The 19,788-nt window shown below is 42.3% G+C and overlaps 1 protein-coding gene and 1 long non-coding RNA gene across 5 annotated transcripts in view; one reads left to right on the top strand and one right to left on the bottom strand.

The window, feature by feature from the left end:
• Window positions 1-19,788, bottom strand: part of LOC134586612 (uncharacterized) — an 880,984-nt gene that overhangs the window by 456,533 nt on the left and 404,663 nt on the right. The window lies entirely within an intron of this gene.
• The window catches only part of STAG1 (STAG1 cohesin complex component), a 127,322-nt gene continuing 124,994 nt past the window's right edge, over window positions 17,461-19,788 (top strand). For 3 of the 4 annotated variants that reach the window (XM_063442236.1, XM_063442235.1, XM_063442238.1), the window contains exon 1: window positions 17,467-17,789. The gene's annotated coding sequence lies outside the window, so the exon portion shown is untranslated. Of the gene's footprint in view, window positions 17,790-19,788 lie in introns of all 4 variants that reach the window. The other variant, XM_063442237.1, reaches the window with a different exon arrangement.

The following is a 19,788-nucleotide window of genomic DNA, read 5'->3' as shown; positions in this document are numbered from 1 at the left end:
CAATATAGACACATCTTTACTTTTATTTTTATTTTAAATGTGTGAGCTATTAAAATGTCCCAACATGCACCTCAGACCCATTTTCACTTTCACTTTTTTTTTTTTTTAAACTGCAGGGGGGCGGGGCCTGACAGCCAAGATGACCAGATATGTCTCACACTAGCTCCTGCTGATCTGATCCAAACTCTTGGTTTCTGTGCACACAAGCCTGCTTTTTGAACACAAAACCCTGCTCATAGGTATGCAGGACCGGCAGCAGATTGACAAAGCTACTCCAATCGCCTGGCTTGTGCCTGTACTGCTTTTGTAGCACGCCTGGCCTTGTGGCCTACTGAAGTGGCCATCCTGAAAGCTGAGAGAAGCGACCGATCTCCTGGCCCAGGGACAGCACCACATCTCAGCCTGTGGTGGCTCCGTTAGTCCCCCCCCCCCTTTTGACCGGCGGGGGATATCCCGGTCCTCACTAAGGGCAGCTTAAACCCCCACTGACCTCAAGCGAAACACTACGGAGTTGACCGTGTGGTGGAGCCAAGATGGCAGCGGCGCATCTGCACCCTCACGTTACAACAAGCTTTGGAGTTCAGGAGTGGAGAGAGCAGTTTGAGGCAAAGTTTGACGTGCTCTGTGCAAAATTTTGGCACCACCTACACAGCAACCCTCCAAACTTCGTAGCACCAGCAGGCACTGAAGCGACTCCCCGCTCTCTCGCACCGGGTTGGAGGCTCCTTGGATACTCACTCCTCCAGGTACTTCACCAACGCCCACAGCTGCACCAGCTTCCCATCACTCTTCCCGGCCGGGGACCCGCCTGGAAAGTAAGCCAGGCTGTTGTCCATACACCCTAGGGGGCAACAGAGCTAAGGGGACCCTGCGAATCTATGGACACGGAGCACTGGCCTCTTTTCAAGCCTGGTGCTGCAGTTACGGGAGACAACAGCTGGATGACCTACCCCACATTTTGAAGCATGGCAAATTGCAGAATATACACAGCACTTGGGAGGAGGAGACACATAATAGTCCTGAAGTGGACCAGTACCTTCAAGCCTGGACTATAAGAGGCATAGAGTGATATGCTAATAGGGCCTCCAGGGTGGCATCGTATGATGCTCCTGTTTCAAATGCCGAGAGCGGTGTCTTCTGTTTTACTTATGGTTTTTTTGCCGCAAGTAACCTCATGATTCTTTTCTAGCCAACCCAGTGGTCTTATTAGTCACTTTCAATGCCAGCATGTACAGCCTATAGTTTTGAGCATTCATTCGTTCTCTGGCATGTCTCTTCTTACTTTGCCAATACTCCTAATTATTAATCTTGTTTCGTACATTTTACACACACAGCTCTACTTGATCATGCATTAACCTGAAAATGTACAGGGCATGCCTATCTTTTCCTGTTTATATTATAAAAATTGTGCATGTCCTTGCTATTATCCCAAATGTACTATGGGATGCTATGCCTGAGGATTGCCGTCGGGGTATCTCAAGCTTGTATGTAACAACCTTATGCACTGCAAAAATACAAAATAAAAAAAAATTAAAAAAAAAAAAAAACTGCAGCGGGCAGTTTATTAAAGGGACACAATAGGCACCAGAACCATTACAGCTGAATGTATTAGCTCCTTTGTGTAGCACTTGACCTGTATGATTCCCACCTAATGATAGTGTGGAGTGGGATGATCTCCACTTTTTATTAAAACCGAAGCTTATAAACTGCTGAAGAAAGCGTAATTAAGGTGTAGAGTACCAACATGCCGGGCGCAAATCACGACCCGCATCCATTCTCACTATGAACTGCTGCAATAACATTTACATCCACAGAGGTAGAGCAAGATGGCAGTTGATGCGCCCCTGTGACCTGTGTCCATAGCGAGAAGTGATCGCTCACCGATCTGGGAGAGAGCCACTAGAGGCTGTCTTAACCCTGCAATGTAAAAATTGCAATTTACCTGAAACTGCAATGTTTTACATTTGAGGGTTAAAGGGACAGGATTACGGCACACAGACCACTTCAATGAGATGAAGTGACCTGGGTGCCTATAGTGTTCCTTTAAGTACAAAACAAGCAAACTGAAGCTTTGTACTTCAGGGATTAAAAATCTCTAGTTAAATAGTAGTATTGTATTTCTCAGAGTGAACAGATTAATGTGTGCAAACAAATGGAAGGACCTATAAAGATTGAGTTGGAGCGAGAGAATATGCAGGTATAAAACCAAAAGAAATATGTTAGCCATGTCCAATTCTGAACATCAGGAAGGTGGGAAAAAGAAGGTAAATACTTGTGACTGGTGCCATATAATTTTAGTTGTTTAATTCATTTCCATGGTAAAACTGAACAGAATAAAACTTGTTTCTGACGTTTGATGGCTTTACAGAGAGACAAATCTAATATCAAGGCGCAAATTATTAGTCACAGCTGAAATTTAATTAAATCAGAATATTCTGCTCTGGTGAGTTCTGATTAGGAATAAACAGCTCATGAGTCCAATCATATCTCCTTGCAGGATGTTCGATTTTAAACTTTTAACTTAACATGTGCACAAGAAGGGTGAATATAGAAGTCAATATAGAACAGTAATTTAAGCAGCATGTTTGCAGTTTAGATTCCTGCTAAACCATTATGGCTACATGGACAAGAGTCATTCTATTTCCCTTAGCTTTCCTTAGAACAGAGTGCTTTTGTTATTTTGATGTTTTGATTACAGTCAAAACAGATCTCAAAATGCAAGGGGTCAAAACGTGAATAAGGATGGCTGTTACAGTGAAACTTTAGCTGACACATCTGTAGTGGGAATAGGGTGAAGGTTCACAGGCTTTGGATGTAGAGCCTGGCCCTACTACAATATACATCATTGTGAGGTTAATCACACTTACTCTTCTGGCCAAGCAGGCTCACTCCCAATTGATCAACAGCCCTGCAATAAGCTGCTTGCCACCTCCCTGTCACGGTCCTATTCCGTTCTGTTTAGATGTCTGGCCTTGGCTTCTAGTATCCAGTACTCTTTTTACAATTCTTGTTTAGTTTTTCTTGTTTTTTTCTGGTTATTTCTTCTATGTCTGGTTTTCTTTATGCTGGGTTTTCAGAGTTCATTCGTCTATTCCGTCCCTGGAATTCCCAGTCTCCTGGATTCCTTTAAATGTTTGTTTTTTTCTTGCCACACCCATTCCTTTGCCATTAATCCTTTTTGTTTCAGTCTGTTCCTGCTAGCAGTGGTCTCATTTCCTCTGCTCCTTTCTTTGCAGGTAAGTATTGTGTGTGTTTTATTGTTGTTTATTTAGCCATGTATATCTAGGCAGTTAGGACCCACCGTAATTGGAGTACTCTGGCGCAGTGGTGGGCTGCATACATCTTGGACATTGGTATGTCCAAATCCCCAATGTTTATTACATATATAGTACTGAGTTATGTCTCCTCTTGTTTTGCCTTGTATCTCTTGTCTTGTTTTATTTTGTCTTGTATTCCCAGTTCATGTACAGTACTGTCCTGCCCTGTCCATGTCCTGTTCTTGTTTCCCTCATTTATTGTGTACATGTTCAAAGTTCTGCTTTCTGTCCTGCTTCGGTTCTGGGTTCTTCTAGTCTTGTCTTGTTTTCTTGTTTGGTGCCTGTTCTAGTATTACCTTGTTTCTAGTACTGGATACATATCAGCATAACATCTAGCTCCTGGCTTCCTCTAACCTGCATCAGGGCTCTGGTATGTGGCCACACAAACAATGGTGCTCAACACCAGGGGTCATGTGGTTACCCTGCACCAGACCCTGATTGTCCATTTCAACGCTAAGACTCCCATCATCCTCATCAGGCACACAGGGGTCCCAGTCTTCGGCCAACACTCAATGGAAGAACAAGTTTTATAGCCAGAAAAGGATTAAGAACAATAACCAAACAATCAAAAAAGAGGTCAACTGAATGGTATAGATCCACACACGTAAACCTAGTGGAGCACTAAAAATAAGTATACACCTTATAACACCTTATAAAGAATATATATTTATATAAATAGGAATATGCTAGGAATAAGAGAATGTGCAAATGGCGTAAAATACTTAAATAGAGGGATATATATTGTAGAGAAAGAAGAAGACAACGATATCAGGAAAAGCCTAATACTTGGTCATAAATAAGGTCAGAGAGGTAATGTGGGCATGACCCAAGTTAATTAGAAAAAAGGTAGAAACCCTCCTTATTGAAATTACCTTCTTGGTAAAGTCATCCAACGATAATGGCAAAGCAACAGAAAATAATAATGAACTTTATTTAAACAAGAACCTAAAATTAAAATACAATAGAGTAAAGTGAAAAAAGGAGAGGAGAAGAAAGTGTCTTGTAATAATCAACAAGTATAAGGGGTATTGAGAAATCCCTATAAGGGTATAACAAATCCCTATTTAAAACCTAAGTGTGTTGCATGCACAAACAATATGTATAGTATAGCCTGAGAAGAGCAAAATGTCTGAAGTGCTCAGGATATCAGTTACACAGCGGGCAGCATACAGAATATGTAGCCTGTCTGGGACAGTAGGTGAAAAGATAGTCAGAGATAGGTAATACCCAGTGGGGTTCTATGTATAACACCCCTCATATAGAGTAGTGAGAGTAGATGTGCATCTAGTTGAATAGAGGCATAACCCCACAGTAAAACCAATGGCAGCCAAGCCCCACTCCCAAACCAGCCGTGCTAATAACGCTCCATAACTAGGAGGCTATCCAAAGAAATGGCTAGAGCTATCCAAACTTATCACCTAGGCTATCTGCTGCTTCATGGCAGCTAAAAGATTCTATGTAGCTTGCCCTGCGTGTTTAACATAAAAAGCTGCAGCTGACACAAACAGATAGACAAACTATTCTCCCCTCAATAGAAAAGTGAACTAAAAAAAGTGCATCGGCACACTAAGTAGCTTGACACGCGTTTCGGCAGTAAATCCTGCCTTTGTCAAGAGCTCTTTTTTCTCACCAGCACTTGTGTACTTATATGCCTGTACTTAAAAAAAAGGATATTGAAAAAAAATATATATAATATAAAAAAGTACACAGATCAAAATCACAACAGGGCTCTGAAATGGATTCTAGTTCCATATTTTCACATTAATATTCTCATCAAAGGCAGTGAGTTTGCTGAAATCGTTTCTGAGTGAAACACAAACATGCCAAGAGAATTTATTTGTGCACAGAGAAGGGACAAAAAATATTGATTGTCCTTTAGTATCCTCCACTCACATACTGTCCAGTATTTCAAATAGACAAAGAGGAACACTGTAATTTTAGGGATGTAAGTAGGAGTGTGGCCAGCAGTGGGGAAGTTCTGAGAAAGTTTAGGTTACGTACTAATAAAACATTTTGCAACTAAAATGTAATGTAAATTTATTCTAATTTTTAAAGACACATAACTGTGAGTATTATTGCTGTGGAGCTCTGTTATACACTCAGACACACCAACAATATGGAGCTCTAGAAAAAAAGGAAAAGAGGTACCGAGGGAATTGGGCCCAAAGTAGGGACTGGACTCCTAAAGAAGTACAGTTGGCAGGTATGCACTCAGGTATCAAAAACGTTTTAGCTTACTTAAGCAATTATAGAGGGAGCCTATACCATTTGTATATCGTACTTGTTGGGTTTCACAGAAGGTGCCCACGAAGCAGAAATAAACCAATGTGAGGTTCCAATAGGAATAAGCGTATTTGTGTCCGGAAAAAAACAAAAAAGTCTTGGCAGGTGGCACAGGTTCACAAGCAGAAAACAGGAAAAAATGGTAAAATACCAATGAGTCAATAGAATAAGGCAAATGTGTACACACTGAGAGCACACTATAACTAAGCACAGGGGCCAATGATGTTATATCCTGTACGCGTCACATCGCGTACGCGTCACATGCCAGCAGACCCTAAAGGATATGCGAGGGAGCTGTGCTGCAAGAGCACAGTAAGTACTTTGCTCCCTCGCCACATGGCATGGGATGTTTGTCCTATGCAGTCTCGCCTGCGCATGACTGCTTCGGACAAACATCCTTAGCCAATTATTATATAGGATATATAAAGTAGACATGTGCAAATCGCTTTGTTCCGAATGTACATTCGTACGAATTTCACGCCATTCGGATGCTTACGAATGTCTGGAGTTCTGAAGCAACGACATTCCAAAGTGCTGAACTGAATGTCATTGGTCCGAATTGCCGAAGCAAACACATTCTTTTACTTACCCAAATTTCCAAAACCGAAACAATTTTTTTGCCCATGCACATTCCTATTTCAGACATTTTGTTTATGGGAGACCTCTGAGGACATTACAAACAGGAGACAGACAGCGGACGTACAAGAAGTACGTAATCAAACACTGCCATGGAAAGAAGCTATGGACGCATGGAAATTGCTGCTCCAGAAGTTGATACCACCGATAGGAACACGTGACTATTGCGATCTGGAATAGATGAGCGGCCATCTTGGAAAGGTCAAACGCATCTAAGAAGGAAAGCATAGTCTATTCTCCATGTTGGGTGGGAAACCGCAGTGGTTTTTAGCTTAATTAACACACCTGCGTTGTGTTTAGTAATATGTGAGGGTATATATATACAGCTACTTGCACACGAAGACCTATGTTAATAAAGTATTTTATTATACTTACCTGGTTCCTGACTTCCTAAACAGAAGAATTCTGCCATTTTTGGAGGACTGGGTGATGGAAAATATCTTCACTCCAACATCATTACATTGATGAAATGCCAGCATAGTTTAGAGCCGACTTATAAGGGCTCTAAATATTGTGAGTGTTCCAAGTTATTTTAATTACTATTCTAAAGTGTACATACTGCCCTATGATGTTTTTTTATGTTCACAGTGCATAGGATTTACCCGTTACAAAATATCAAGAATATTTTATACCATTGTGTACGTGATCACCTTATTCATATTCCCATATTTACGTACGTATTAAGTGTTTTAGTGACAAGGCACTTGGGCGATTTTATAGCTGCACTGGATTTTATTTGTGTTTTTTTATATTTAATTTTAGCGCCACTTTTCCTTTTTACTTTGCAGGTGTAGGCATGTCACTGAGGGAGGGCTTAGGAAGGCACGGGGATAGTGCACACTGACGAAGAAAGTATTCCCCCCCCCCCCCCCCGCCTGATTTAACATTACCCGGCCTCTTGTGTAGGTACTTCTCCAGACTCCAGCAACAAAACTAAATATCTCTCTATGCGTTGTATTTCAGACTGAAATGCTGCAGATTGGGGTGAACTTGCACCATGCCCACTTCAAATCACTGAAATGGTCATGGTGTTTGGAGTAAAGCATTAAGATATCACAGGGCTTGGAAAGGTTACCAGTTTAGAGCTCCCATCTTGCTTTAGTATACGGATGGTGAATGTGGCTAAGCTTAGCCAATATCTTGGCATAACCCGTGGGCCCTAGGCAGCAGCCTTAGGTCTTTAATCCGGTCTTTGTCTATAAGCTTAGCCCTCTGCCAACTCTTACTGAAGCTTGCTTCCCTATGTTTTTTTTCACAACTTATATACATTAAACACTTGTATCTATTTTACCTTATAATTTTACATATGAAACAATAGTCCCAGGTACATATTTTTTTTAGTTTGCTATATATTTAATTTTAACATTGCTCCTCTTGCATTCCAGTTATCTTTTAAGACCAATTAAAAGCTGACTGGAAGGATAAAGGATACTAAAGAATATTGTATTGTACTTTATCCTTCAGGGTACAAGCTGATGTGTAGATGTCTCTTGTGTTGCTTAGCAGCAGAGACAAGGATGCCATTATAGATGGTGGACCAGCATTTACATACACAAGTATTTTCCATTTATACTTATTTCTAAGGCACATGCTTTGCTTTAGGGGTGCAATCAATATGCACATCTGTAATATAAACCTATCTCAATGAACTTAAGATATTTACAATTTATTATGTTGCTGTGCTTACCAATGTTCCTATACTTGTACCCATGATTGTAATATTAAAAAGGATATACTGTCTAACGTTTGAATCCAGATGTGTCTTTTACCGGTCTTGTTTGGTTAAAAACCATTTTCCAGTGAAACTGTGAGCCAGTATCTTTAATCCCACAAACACCTTGTACTTTAATTATACTCATACCACTACCACAATCTAATCTGCACACATGCGTCCAAAGTAGGCGTATTAGAAAAAAAAAATCCAAATTATTTTTCCACAGACGTCACCATCAAAGTCTAGGGGGATTTTTTGGTAGATAAAAAATTTTAAAAGTCTTTCCAATAGTATTGCATAATTTGGAAATTGTTAGGTACGCTTTCCAAATGATTTAATATTTTTGGATAAGCTTTTAAAATGAATGAATGAATCTAATAAAAAAATATAAAATATTTTCATAAATTGGTATTTGTTTGTATATGATGTATATTTTGATATTGACAAAGGCATAATGTAAAGCTACATGGCATGGTTAGAAAGTGTTCTATCTCCCAATTAGCCAATGCATAGGAAAAGCACTTATTGTAATAAGGATCTATTTAATGGCAGAAGAAGAATATTTAACAAGTAGCACAGTTTCTCCCACAGATCTTCATATATGTGGAATTATCTTCCAAACGATATCGAGCCTGCCACAACTCTGAACCACCTGAAAACATTCACGTCATTGTATCTTCCATCAATACGCAGCTACAGTTGCTCTGTATGCTTAACTGGATTTTCCCATGTGAAATATGTAACTGTAACGACACTTACCTGGTCTTTGAACCTCTAAATAGGGTGGCCAGAATCCCAGCAATGAGCGTGTTCTTAAAGACACTCAAAAGGTGTAACTTCATTTCCTGCTTGGCTTAGTTCATGTCAGTCCAGCATGCCCGTTCATGCACATTTTGGGGTCACAAGCATGATGTAGACCAATCAAATGCCACAGGCATGATGTAGACCAATCTTTAGTGGTTTATTATCTCAGTACCCTTTACTGCGTTCCTTATTACATTGTGTGATTTCTGGTATTGACCTTCACTTAGGTCTTGATTCTGAATTTATCTGTAACCCTTTCCATACTAGTTTTTCCTATTCTATTGATATACCGTTTTCATTCACGCTGTCTCTCTGTTATCCTGACCTAGGCTTGTATTTGACTACATTACCTCTCTATTGTATGTCAAGTCCGGCCACTCTAAGGACCAGTAATACATCTATTCTATCCAGTCAGTCATTGTTATCCTAGACATGTGTTAGGGTAACTCATGCAATAACACATGCATTCGCTTGTCACTCCAGAACATACCGTATATACTCGAGTATAAGCAGAGTTTTTCAGCACATTTTTTGTGCTGAAAAACCCCAACTCGACTTATACTCGAGTCACTGTCTGTATTATGGCAATTTACATTGCCATAATACAGACTGGGGGCTGGCAGAGAGCTCTTACCTCTCCTGCAGCTCCTGTCAGCTCCCTCCTCCTCCGCGCCGGTCCGGTCAGCACCTCTGTCAGCTTCCAGTGTAAGTCTCGCGAGAGCCGCGGGGTCATAGTGCGGCTCTCGCAAGACTTACAGTGGGAGCTGACAGAGGTGCTGACCGGATCGGCGCAGAGGAGAAGGGAGCTGACAGGAGCTGCAGGAAAGGTAAGTGCTTCCTGCCAACCCCCCTCCATTGAACTGACAATGCCACTGGACCACCAGGGAGTGAGAGCCCCCCTCCCTGCCATGTATCAAGCAGGGAGGGGGGACGAAAAAATTAATAAAAATATAAATAATAATAATAATAAAAAATAAAATAAATAACTGTAACAAAAAAAATATTAAAATAATAATAATAAAAAAAAAGAAAATGCCCACCCCCCACCAAGGCTCTGCAACACACACACACACACACACTGAATTCATACACTGTAGCGGTACTTACCCTTTCCAGGGGCCGGACGGGGTCCTCTGCACGAGCCGCGCGCGGCTCATCGGACGGCTGCAACAGGAAGGCGGGCAGTGACCGCCAGAAGCGGTCACGTGTCCCGCCTGACTCTAAGAGCGCGCCGCGGGTCTCGGGCGTGCTCTTAATGGGACACTGGGAGCCTAAATTGGAAAAGGCCTCTCTTTGGTCCCTGTCATGCCACACTCCCCATACACTTACCTTTTGGGGGCGAGGATGTGACAGGGACCAATCAACATAGATATTTAGGCATATACTCACCTTTTTGCCTTAGTTCCTTGCCCTATCGTGGTTTCTGTTTCAGTTCCCTTTAGCGCTTGTTGTGTTCAGTTGTGTTCCTTTGTACTTGACCTTGGCTTTGTTTCTGACTACGTTATCTCTTTATCCTTATCTGCTCTGTTTGCCGGCTTGCTGTTTACTGTGTACCAGACCCTGGCTAGTCCTAGTTTACGCTGTCTCTTTGTGCCCTTGACCTCGGATCGCTCCTGACTCTGTATCTCTCTCCTTTACGTCGAGTCCGGCCACTCTAAAGTCCGGTAGACGTATCTCCCCTCTGTGTGGTCTTCTGTTTAGTTGAATTCTGCGTGTTGGGGTATATTTACGTTACATACACACACTGCACTCATACACACTGAACTCACACACACACACTGCACTCATATGCACACACTGTAAATAAATATTCAATTAATCTAATTTTTTTAGGATCTAATTTTATTTAGAAATTTACCAGTAGCTGCTGCATTTCCCACCCTAGTCTTATACTCGAGTCAATACGTTTTCCCAGTTTTTGGGGGTAAAATTAGGGACCTCGGCTTATATTCGGGTCGGCATATACTCGAGTATATACGGTAGTTGATGCTCAAACCTCTGCTCTTTAAGAGAACACTCCACTACAGCAAACCACAAAATCTACAGAAGCTGGCTGTATTTAATGTTCCCTTTCATCACTTTGTGTCCTCAACAGCAACATGCATCAGAGTGAATGAGTTTTGTAAGATGGAGAGATATATCTCCATTGATACAGAGTGTGCAGTTCTGCAATGCTGTGGTCTGACCTTATGTATCAGAACAACTCTCTGGCTGTTTGCCTCTTTTTGTTTTCTTACAAACTCCAAATGCCGTCCTGCAGGTTTAAGAAGGTGTTTCATAATATTCAAGAGATTCTTTTGGGAATGAGTGTATCCATGTTATACTTTATCCAGGCTGTTCTTTATTGAGGAATAGTAACCTAGTAGAAGTTTTGTAGAAGCTGCAATGTTTACATCACAGGCTTAACCCCTTAAGACTGGAGGGCGTACAATTACGCCCTATTTTAAGCGCCTCTAAACGCCGCCGGGCGTAATTGTATGCCCTCCGTTTTTTTTTTTACTTACCCAGTCGCCGGCGATCCCATGCTGGCGATCGCGGTTCGGGGGACTCCCAGGGCACATCCGTCCTCTTCCGACCCCCCCGGCCACGTGAGAGTGAGGTCCTTGCGAGGACCTCACAATCACATGGCCGGGATAGCTGGCTCAGGCATTGCCAGCAGGGGGACTAACTGTAATGACAGTTAGTCCCCCTGCTGGCTGGAAATTAAATTAAATTAATGAATCAGTGTAAAAAAAATAAAATATACTTAGATCATATATATATATATATTATATATATATGATCTAAGTATATATATACACCTATACACACACACACACTGTCTAGGTGTATTTTACTATTAATATATATATAATTAGATATATATATATTAATATAAAATTACACGTAGACTGATACTGATTAAATATATATATATCATTTTGTTATATATATATATTTATATATAATATAAAAAAATATGTAAATACGTAAAAAAATAAAATAAAAAAAATAATTAAAAATAAATAATTAAAAAATATATAGATGCTATTTCGTTCTAACTGTATTGTGATATTAATATATATATATTTATATCAAAATACACGTGGAACGAAATAATATATATCTATATACATAAATATATACGTATATATCACTATATATATACCTATATTTAAATAAAAATATATTTTAAAAAATTATATATATACACATATGTGTATATATATATATATATATATATATATATATATATATATATATATATATACATACATACATACAGGGAGTGCAGAATTATTAGGCAAGTTGTATTTTTGAGGATTAATTTTATTATTGAACAACAACCATGTTCTCAATGAACCCAAAAAACTCATTAATATCAAAGCTGAATATTTTTGGAAGTAGTTCTTAGTTTGTTTTTAGTTATAGCTATTTTAGGGGGATATCTGTGTGTGCAGGTGACTATTACTGTGCATAATTATTAGGCAACTTAACAAAAAACAAATATATACCCATTTCAATTATTTATTTTTACCAGTGAAACCAATATAACATCTCAACATTCACAAATATACATTTCTGACATTCAAAAACATAACAAAAACAAATCAGTGACCAATATAGCCACCTTTCTTTGCAAGGACACTCAAAAGCCTGTCATCCATGGATTCTGTCAGTGTTTTGATCTGTTCACCATCAACATTGCGTGCAGCAGCAACCACAGCCTACCAGACACTGTTCAGAGAGGTGTACTTTTTTCCCTCCTTGTAAATTTCACATTTGATGATGGACCACAGGTTCTCAATGGGGTTCAGATCAGGTGAACAAGGAGGCCATGTCATTAGATTTTCTTCTTTTATACCCTTTCTTGCCAGCCACGCTGTGGAGTACTTGGACGCGTGTGATGGAGCATTGTCCTGCATGAAAATCATGTTTTTCTTGAAGGATGCAGACTTCTTCCTGTACCACTGCTTGAAGAAGGTGTCTTCCAGAAACTGGCAGTAGGACTGGGAGTTGAGCTTGACTCCATCCTCAACCTGAAAAGGCCCCACGAGCTCATCTTTGATGATACCAGCCCAAACCAGTACTCCACCTCCACCTTGCTGGCGTCTGAGTCGGACTGGAGCTCTCTGCCCTTTACCAATCCATCCATCTGGCCCATCAAGACTCACTCTCATTTCATCAGTCCATAAAACCTTAGAAAAATCAGTCTTGAGATATTTCTTGGCCCAGTCTTGACGTTTCAGCTTGTGTGTCTTGTTCAGTGGTGGTTGTCTTTCAGCCTTTCTTACCTTGGCCATGTCTCTGAGTATTGCACACCTTGTGCTTTTGGGCACTCCAGTGATGTTGCAGCTATGAAATATGGCCAAACTGGTGGCAAGTGACATCTTGGCAGCTGCACGCTTGACTTTTCTCAGTTCATGGGCAGTTATTTTGCGCCTTGGTTTCTCCACACGCTTCTTGCGACCCTGTTGACTATTTTGAATGAAACGCTTGATTGTTCGATGATCACGCTTCAGAAGCTTTGCAATTTTAAGAGTGCTGCATCCCTCTGCAAGATATCTCACTATTTTTGACTTTTCTGAGCCTGTCAAGTCCTTCTTTTGACCCATTTTGCCAAAGGAAAGGAAGTTGCCTAATAATTATGCACACCTGATATAGGGTGTTGATGTCATTAGACCACACCCCTTCTCATTACAGAGATGCACATCACCTAATATGCTTAATTGGTAGTAGGCTTTCGAGCCTATACAGCTTGGAGTAAGATAACATGCATAAAGAGGATGATGTGGTCAAAATACTCATTTGCCTAATAATTCTGCACTCCCTGTATATATATACATATATTAATTCTACACATATATTTATGTAATATTTTTACATAATTAGGTATCCTAATTAATTACAATTAGCGGGACCTGCCTGACAACCCATGCCGAAAGTATAGGGAATTTAATTTGCTAGCACTATATTTAACCCTATAACTTTCCAAGACACCATAAAACCTGTACATCGGGGGTACTGTTTTACACGTGCTATATTTGACCCTGTAACTTCCCAAAACACCATAAAACCTGTACATAGGGGGTACTGTTTTACACGTGAGACTTTGCTGAATACAAATATGTGTATTTTATTGCAGTAAAAGCAAACAGTATTATGACATTGACAGTTAAAATGTCATGTAGAACTAAAAAAAATAACATTTCTTCTTTGCTCCCATTTTTTTCATATTAAATTATGTTTCATAGCTAAATATTTGATATTAAATGAAAGCCCTGTTTCCCCTGAAAAAAATGATATATAATAAGGGGGGGTGCATTTAATACGAAAGAGGTGAATTACGGTTGGACAGACATGTAGTGCAAATGCCAGGTTTTGTTTGCGTTTTGTTCTGTTCACAACGTGTACATTTGGCTCAGTCCTTAAGGGGTTAAATACACGGCTAGTGGTTATGTTGCCACACGTGTATCTGTAATCGGAATTAAGAAGAGATTGTGGCAGGGCCTTGAATAATATAGATTGGACCCTGGGCAAGCATTTCTATGGGAACCTTGGACCCTGCCATCCCCACTCCCAGGCATGCAATCACGCCCTCCACCCCAAACGCAGTGGCAAAACTAAAGTAGAAAGGGCCCTGGTGCAAGAATTTTTTGGGGCCCACTTATCACAAGGGTGGTCAAAAGGTACATCCATATCTGTTGTGCAACTCCACTCCACATTGCTTTGACAGCTGGGGCTCTACTATGTTCCCATGCTTGCAGGGCTGTATTGAGCACTGAGCAGTGTTTGTGTATTTGAATGTAAGCATGTTTTTGTATGGAGTATGTTTGTGTGAATGTAGAGGTGTTTTTGTAGGTGGTATTGGCGTTTGAATGCAAGAATGCATTTATGCGTAGTGTTGGTTTTTGAATGCAGGGGTGTGTTTATATAACATTTTGGAGTTTAACACAGAGGTGTGTTTGATTGTAGTGTTGACGTTTCAATGCAGGAGTGTCTTTTATGAGTGCGATTCATGCTTGAGCTGAATGAGTTTGAGGTGTAGTTGTTTGGGGGACTTTATGTTGTGTAAAAACAGTGGCGTACTTGTGTGTAGTGTTTCGCTTTGAATGTAGGAGTGTGTTTGTACTGAGTGTTGGCATATGAATGCAGGAATGCATTTCTGTGTAGTGTTGAAGTTTGGATGCAGGGGTATATTTGTGTATAGTGTTTAAATGCCGAAATGTATGAACATACACACACACACAGATACACATGGAGATGCACAGTATGTTCGTGAATTGCCTGTCTGATCTTATGTGTATTTCCCAACCTTTTCGTATGTTCTACCCGATCCCCGTTCGGGAGTGCTTCCACAATGGGAATTCAGTAGTCTCCTGAAAGGGCACCACCCTGATACTCCCATTTAGAATGTTAGCTTTCACACCTCGCCACATTGTGTCAAACGGCAAACTGCAAGGGAAGCTATTGATGAGCGCTCCTCTGGCTGGCAGCCATTAGTACAGTTAAGGGGAGCGTTCGTGGATTGTTTCCCGACTCGTTCGTTATCCTCCCTAGTGCCCCATTAGAACGTTCACACCTATTAATCAGAATGTTCACACTTGCAACATAAGGGACTTTATTTTGTGGAAAAACAGTGGTGTACTTGTGTGTAGTGTTTGGCTTTGAATGTAGGAGTGTGTTTGTACTGAGTGTTGGCATTTGAATGCAAGAATGCATTTCTGTGTAGTGTTGAAGTTCTACCCGATCCCCATTTGGGAGTGCTTCCACAATGGGAATTCAGTAGTCTCCTGAACGGGGACCACCCTGATACTCCCATTTAGAATGTTAGCTTTCACACCTCGCCACATTGTGTCAAACGGCAAACTGCTAGGGAAGCTATTGATGAGCGCTCCTCTGGCTGGCAGCGATTAGTACAGTTAAGGGGAGCGTTCGTGGATTGTTTCCCGACTCGTTCGTTCTCCTCCCCAGTGCCCCATTAGAACGTTCACACCTATTAATCAGAATGTTCACACTTGCAACATAAGTGTGAAAACGCAAGGGAAGTAATTCATGAATGCTCCCCGGGTGGCCGCCAATTTGTACAGACGAATGCCATCCAGGGGGAGCATTCGCATCACAAAAGAAGATGCTTCCCTTGCAGGGTGCCACACAGAGACCTCGCGAGCGGAACCTGGTTGAAGAAGGTGCCCCTGCAAGCGTCCCTGAGATTGGTGTGGGCACTTCTGGGGCACTGGTGAGTTTGGGGGGCTTTGGGGTTCTCTCTCTGGATACAGACTCTCAGAGGGAGATACAGACACTATAAGCACTGTGACAGGGTTATTCTCTCTCTCTGGATACGAACTCTCAGAGGGAGATACAGACACTATAAGCACTGTGACAGGGTTATTCTCTCTCTCTGGATACAGACTCTCAGAGGTAGATACAGACACTATAAGCACTGTGACAGGGTTATTCTCTCTCTGGATACGGACTCTCAGAGGGAGATACAGACACTATAAGCACTGTGACAGGGTTATTCACTCTCTCTGGATACGGACTCTCAGAGGGAGATACAGACACTATAAGCACTGTGACAGGGTTATTCTCTCTCTCTGGATACAGACTCTCAGAGGTAGATACAGACACTATAAGCACTGTGACAGGGTTATTCTCTCTCTGGATACGGACTCTCAGAGTTAGATACAGACACTATAAGCACTGTGACAGGGTTATTCTCTCTCTGGATACGGACTCTCAGAGGTAGATACAGACACTATAAGCACTGTGACAGGGTTATTCTCTCTCTGGATACGGACTCTCAGAGGGAGATACAGACACTATAAGCACTGTGACAGGGTTATTCTCTCTCTCTGGATACGAACTCTCAGAGGGAGATACAGACATTATAATCACTGTGACATGGTTATTCACTAAGGTGAGAATTCAAAATGAATTAAAAGTGTATTTCAAATTTAAGGTCAAAATAACCGAAAAGTTAAAATGCAGCTATGCTTTCACATCGTCTAGTAGTCTGTCGTTTAGTAAATAACCCTGCAATGTGTCAGTGCTGCTTTCGCCTATAGACAGCCTGTGAGTGCCTGCGGTTCCCAGCGATGCTCAGTAGATGGCAGCACTGTACACTGCGACTCGCCGCCTGCCTTTCCCTAGCTCCCCATTGACGTGTCTGTTGTCGTGACGACAGAGCCCGCCCAACGGCTGTTGCACAAGGATCGGCTCATGCGCATTGCAGTAAACCCTACCGGGCGCGCGCACCTCTCCGCCTTGATGTAGGGGGCGCGCGCCGCCCTCTCCTTATCCAACTACGCACATCGTTTACCAGACTCGCGCGCGTGCCCGTGGGCACGTGAGGCGGCCGTGCGTCACGCGCCTGCGCATACCTATCGTGTTTTTGTTCTTTTTTTTTTCTAGTCACACAATAAAAAGAGCGCGCGCACAGACCCGGAGTTAATCCGTGCTCCCTGCGGAGAGCCATAGGCCGTATTAAGCATCCCATTGGCTCTAGCCCCTTCGCCGTTTCCATGGCGACCCCTTATCGCGCTCCACGGCTGAGCGCCGCGCGGACTCTCCCCCCTCCTTTCTGCTCCCCGCCCCCTCATCGCTATAGCGACACTGTCGGCGACGCCTCTCCCTCTCTCCCGCCCGTTTCCATGGCGACCCTTGGAGGACCCCGCCCCCTGTCAGCCATTCGGCGTGTCTCCGCCAGAGGGCGCCCGATCTCCGGCCAAGCGGCGGCGCCATTCCGGTGAGCGAGATACCGCCAGATGGCGGCTTAGGATTGCTGCTCCCTGCCAGGCGCGGCCCGGGGGTTATTATTATTGCTATTATTATTATTTGATATTTGGCGGACCCCCCGCCAGCACCCTTACTACACATTAATAATAGCCGCCCATCGATCGGGGATTCCCGCCAGGGCTGAGCGGCGGGCCCGGGGCCTGGGCCGGGGTATTAACCCCCTACCGCCGGATCCATTGTGCCCTCTCGCTGGCAGAACGTGTGCCCGCTCGGAGACCGGGAGGATCGGGAGCGAGGAGCGGGGCCCGGGATGTGAGGTGAGCTTGGGGGCCCCGGGGGGGCTGGAGGAGGGGACTGGCAGCTTCCCGCCACCCGCTGCTCACACCGGCCCGGGGGGAGGGGGGCCGAGGGAGAGGGGGCTGGGCTCCCCCCCACACACACACACACCGGGGGAGGTGGGCTCTATCCTGCCAGCCCCTCCTCTATCCCCCCCCCTTTATTGTCACTGAGGAGCTGGCATAGCAATCACAAGTCCACATTAGATTGTCAGCTCTGCGGCCCAGCTGTCTCCTATTCTAGCCATGGCTCGTGCTGTACTACATTTCCCATCATGGGCACTCCTGCTGCGACTTACTACCGTTCCCATCATGCTTAGCCAGCAGTGGGCACGAAAAACTGTTGTGGACTACGTTTCCCACGATGCCCAGCCAACCATTTGTGATCCAGATGTGGTTGAATCACGTCCGTCCCCCCCATTCATTTGTTTTTTTTTGTGCATCTCGGGAAACGTAGTCCTGGACAGCTAGAGTGCCCCCCCCCAAACTGACTGAGCATTTTGGGAAATGTAGGTTTCACCACTTACTGTACCACTGGTTGGCTAGAAGTGACCTAGAGAGTAATCTGCACCTCCTACTTTATAATAAGCTGACCTATGGTGATTGTAAGCTCTTTGGTCTAGGCTTCTCCATGCAGAAGATGAAGCTGGGGTGACTCGAAATTCACTGGTTAATTTTTCCTCAGAGGTGAAAAAGGTACATTCCCAGCTGTTGGAACTAAAACTCCCATAATGCTTTGCCAGGTTAAGGGCTGGCAAGGCAGCATGGAAGTTGTATTTCCACAACAGCTGGGGGCATTACCCTTTTGCCACCTGTTATGTGACATGGTGTTATATATATGTGTTACATATTGATCACATTTTTTTCTAGCGTCAGCAAATTTTGCACTGCTATAATTAGACAATAGTAAATTACTATTAAATTGGTTTACTTGCTGTCTGGGTTTTATAGCACCCATAGGTGTAGGTCTGCCTCACCCCTGATGAAATTTTCGCCCCCACATTTTAAGAGGTGGACATTGCTTATTCTTTGTTTTCGCAAATATAACTGTTTAACCCACAAATCTTAAGTGTTGGGTTTTGTCCTGCTCATACTTGGTTACTTTTTATTCAGTATTTTTCTTTTGTGAAGATGTCCTTATGAGAGATTTGTTAGTTATTTGGATATTTTAATAGTATGTACTTGCTTGGGTTGTAATTTTAGTTAATCTATTGAGAAGTTCAGTTTGTGGAATTCATTGTTTCCTTCTTTTTGGCATTAAATCACATGTGTTCTGGGAGCTGTCATTTGATTTGCAGGGAATAGAGTAATACAACTGGAATCACTGGGGTTAAATTGTTATAAGTACCTATACTACATTGCTTACAGAGACAGGAAAAACTTAACAATCCTGTTTGCATATGACATGTGCTCCAGTAACAGAATAAACAAAGTCTAGTGTAGCTTTGAAACTCATTGGGTAAGAAACTGTGACACTGTTTACTTATCATACTCTCATATAAAGCAAATGCACTATTGGCCACATACATTCTGTCCTGGAACTAGTGATATGTTTTATAAACAGTATGGCCTGGTATATATATATATATATCTTGTATAATGTTGGCTTTCCTTTTTAAATACCTCTTATTGCAGCAACTGTTTTTGTCTCACCCTGCTGCATGGTGTGGTTTTGGCCCATTTCACCATACGGGAAATTCATGCATGGCATGAGTACGCCTTTGGCTGAATGAGCCACTGTTTCAGATTTTAGCTGAACCATGAAATACAAGAGTTCATCTATGACATGACACATGAAGATCTATATAAAGTGCAGTTTTCTCTCCTAAATTGAATTGACACAAACACTGTTATCAATTTTTTTTTTTTTATTGCTCACTGTATATTGCATTGTTAATGTATGTTTACATTCCTGGTTTGGCAGCATTGACTTATTCCAAAATTAGAACCTGTTTGGGTCACATGTTGATGAGGTTTATCC

This window comes from Pelobates fuscus, chromosome 2 (genome assembly GCF_036172605.1).
Source record: "Pelobates fuscus isolate aPelFus1 chromosome 2, aPelFus1.pri, whole genome shotgun sequence".
Taxonomy (NCBI): Eukaryota; Metazoa; Chordata; class Amphibia; order Anura; family Pelobatidae; genus Pelobates; species Pelobates fuscus.
Note: the sequence above shows the minus strand (reverse complement) of the source record. Positions and strands in the feature narration are given on the sequence as shown.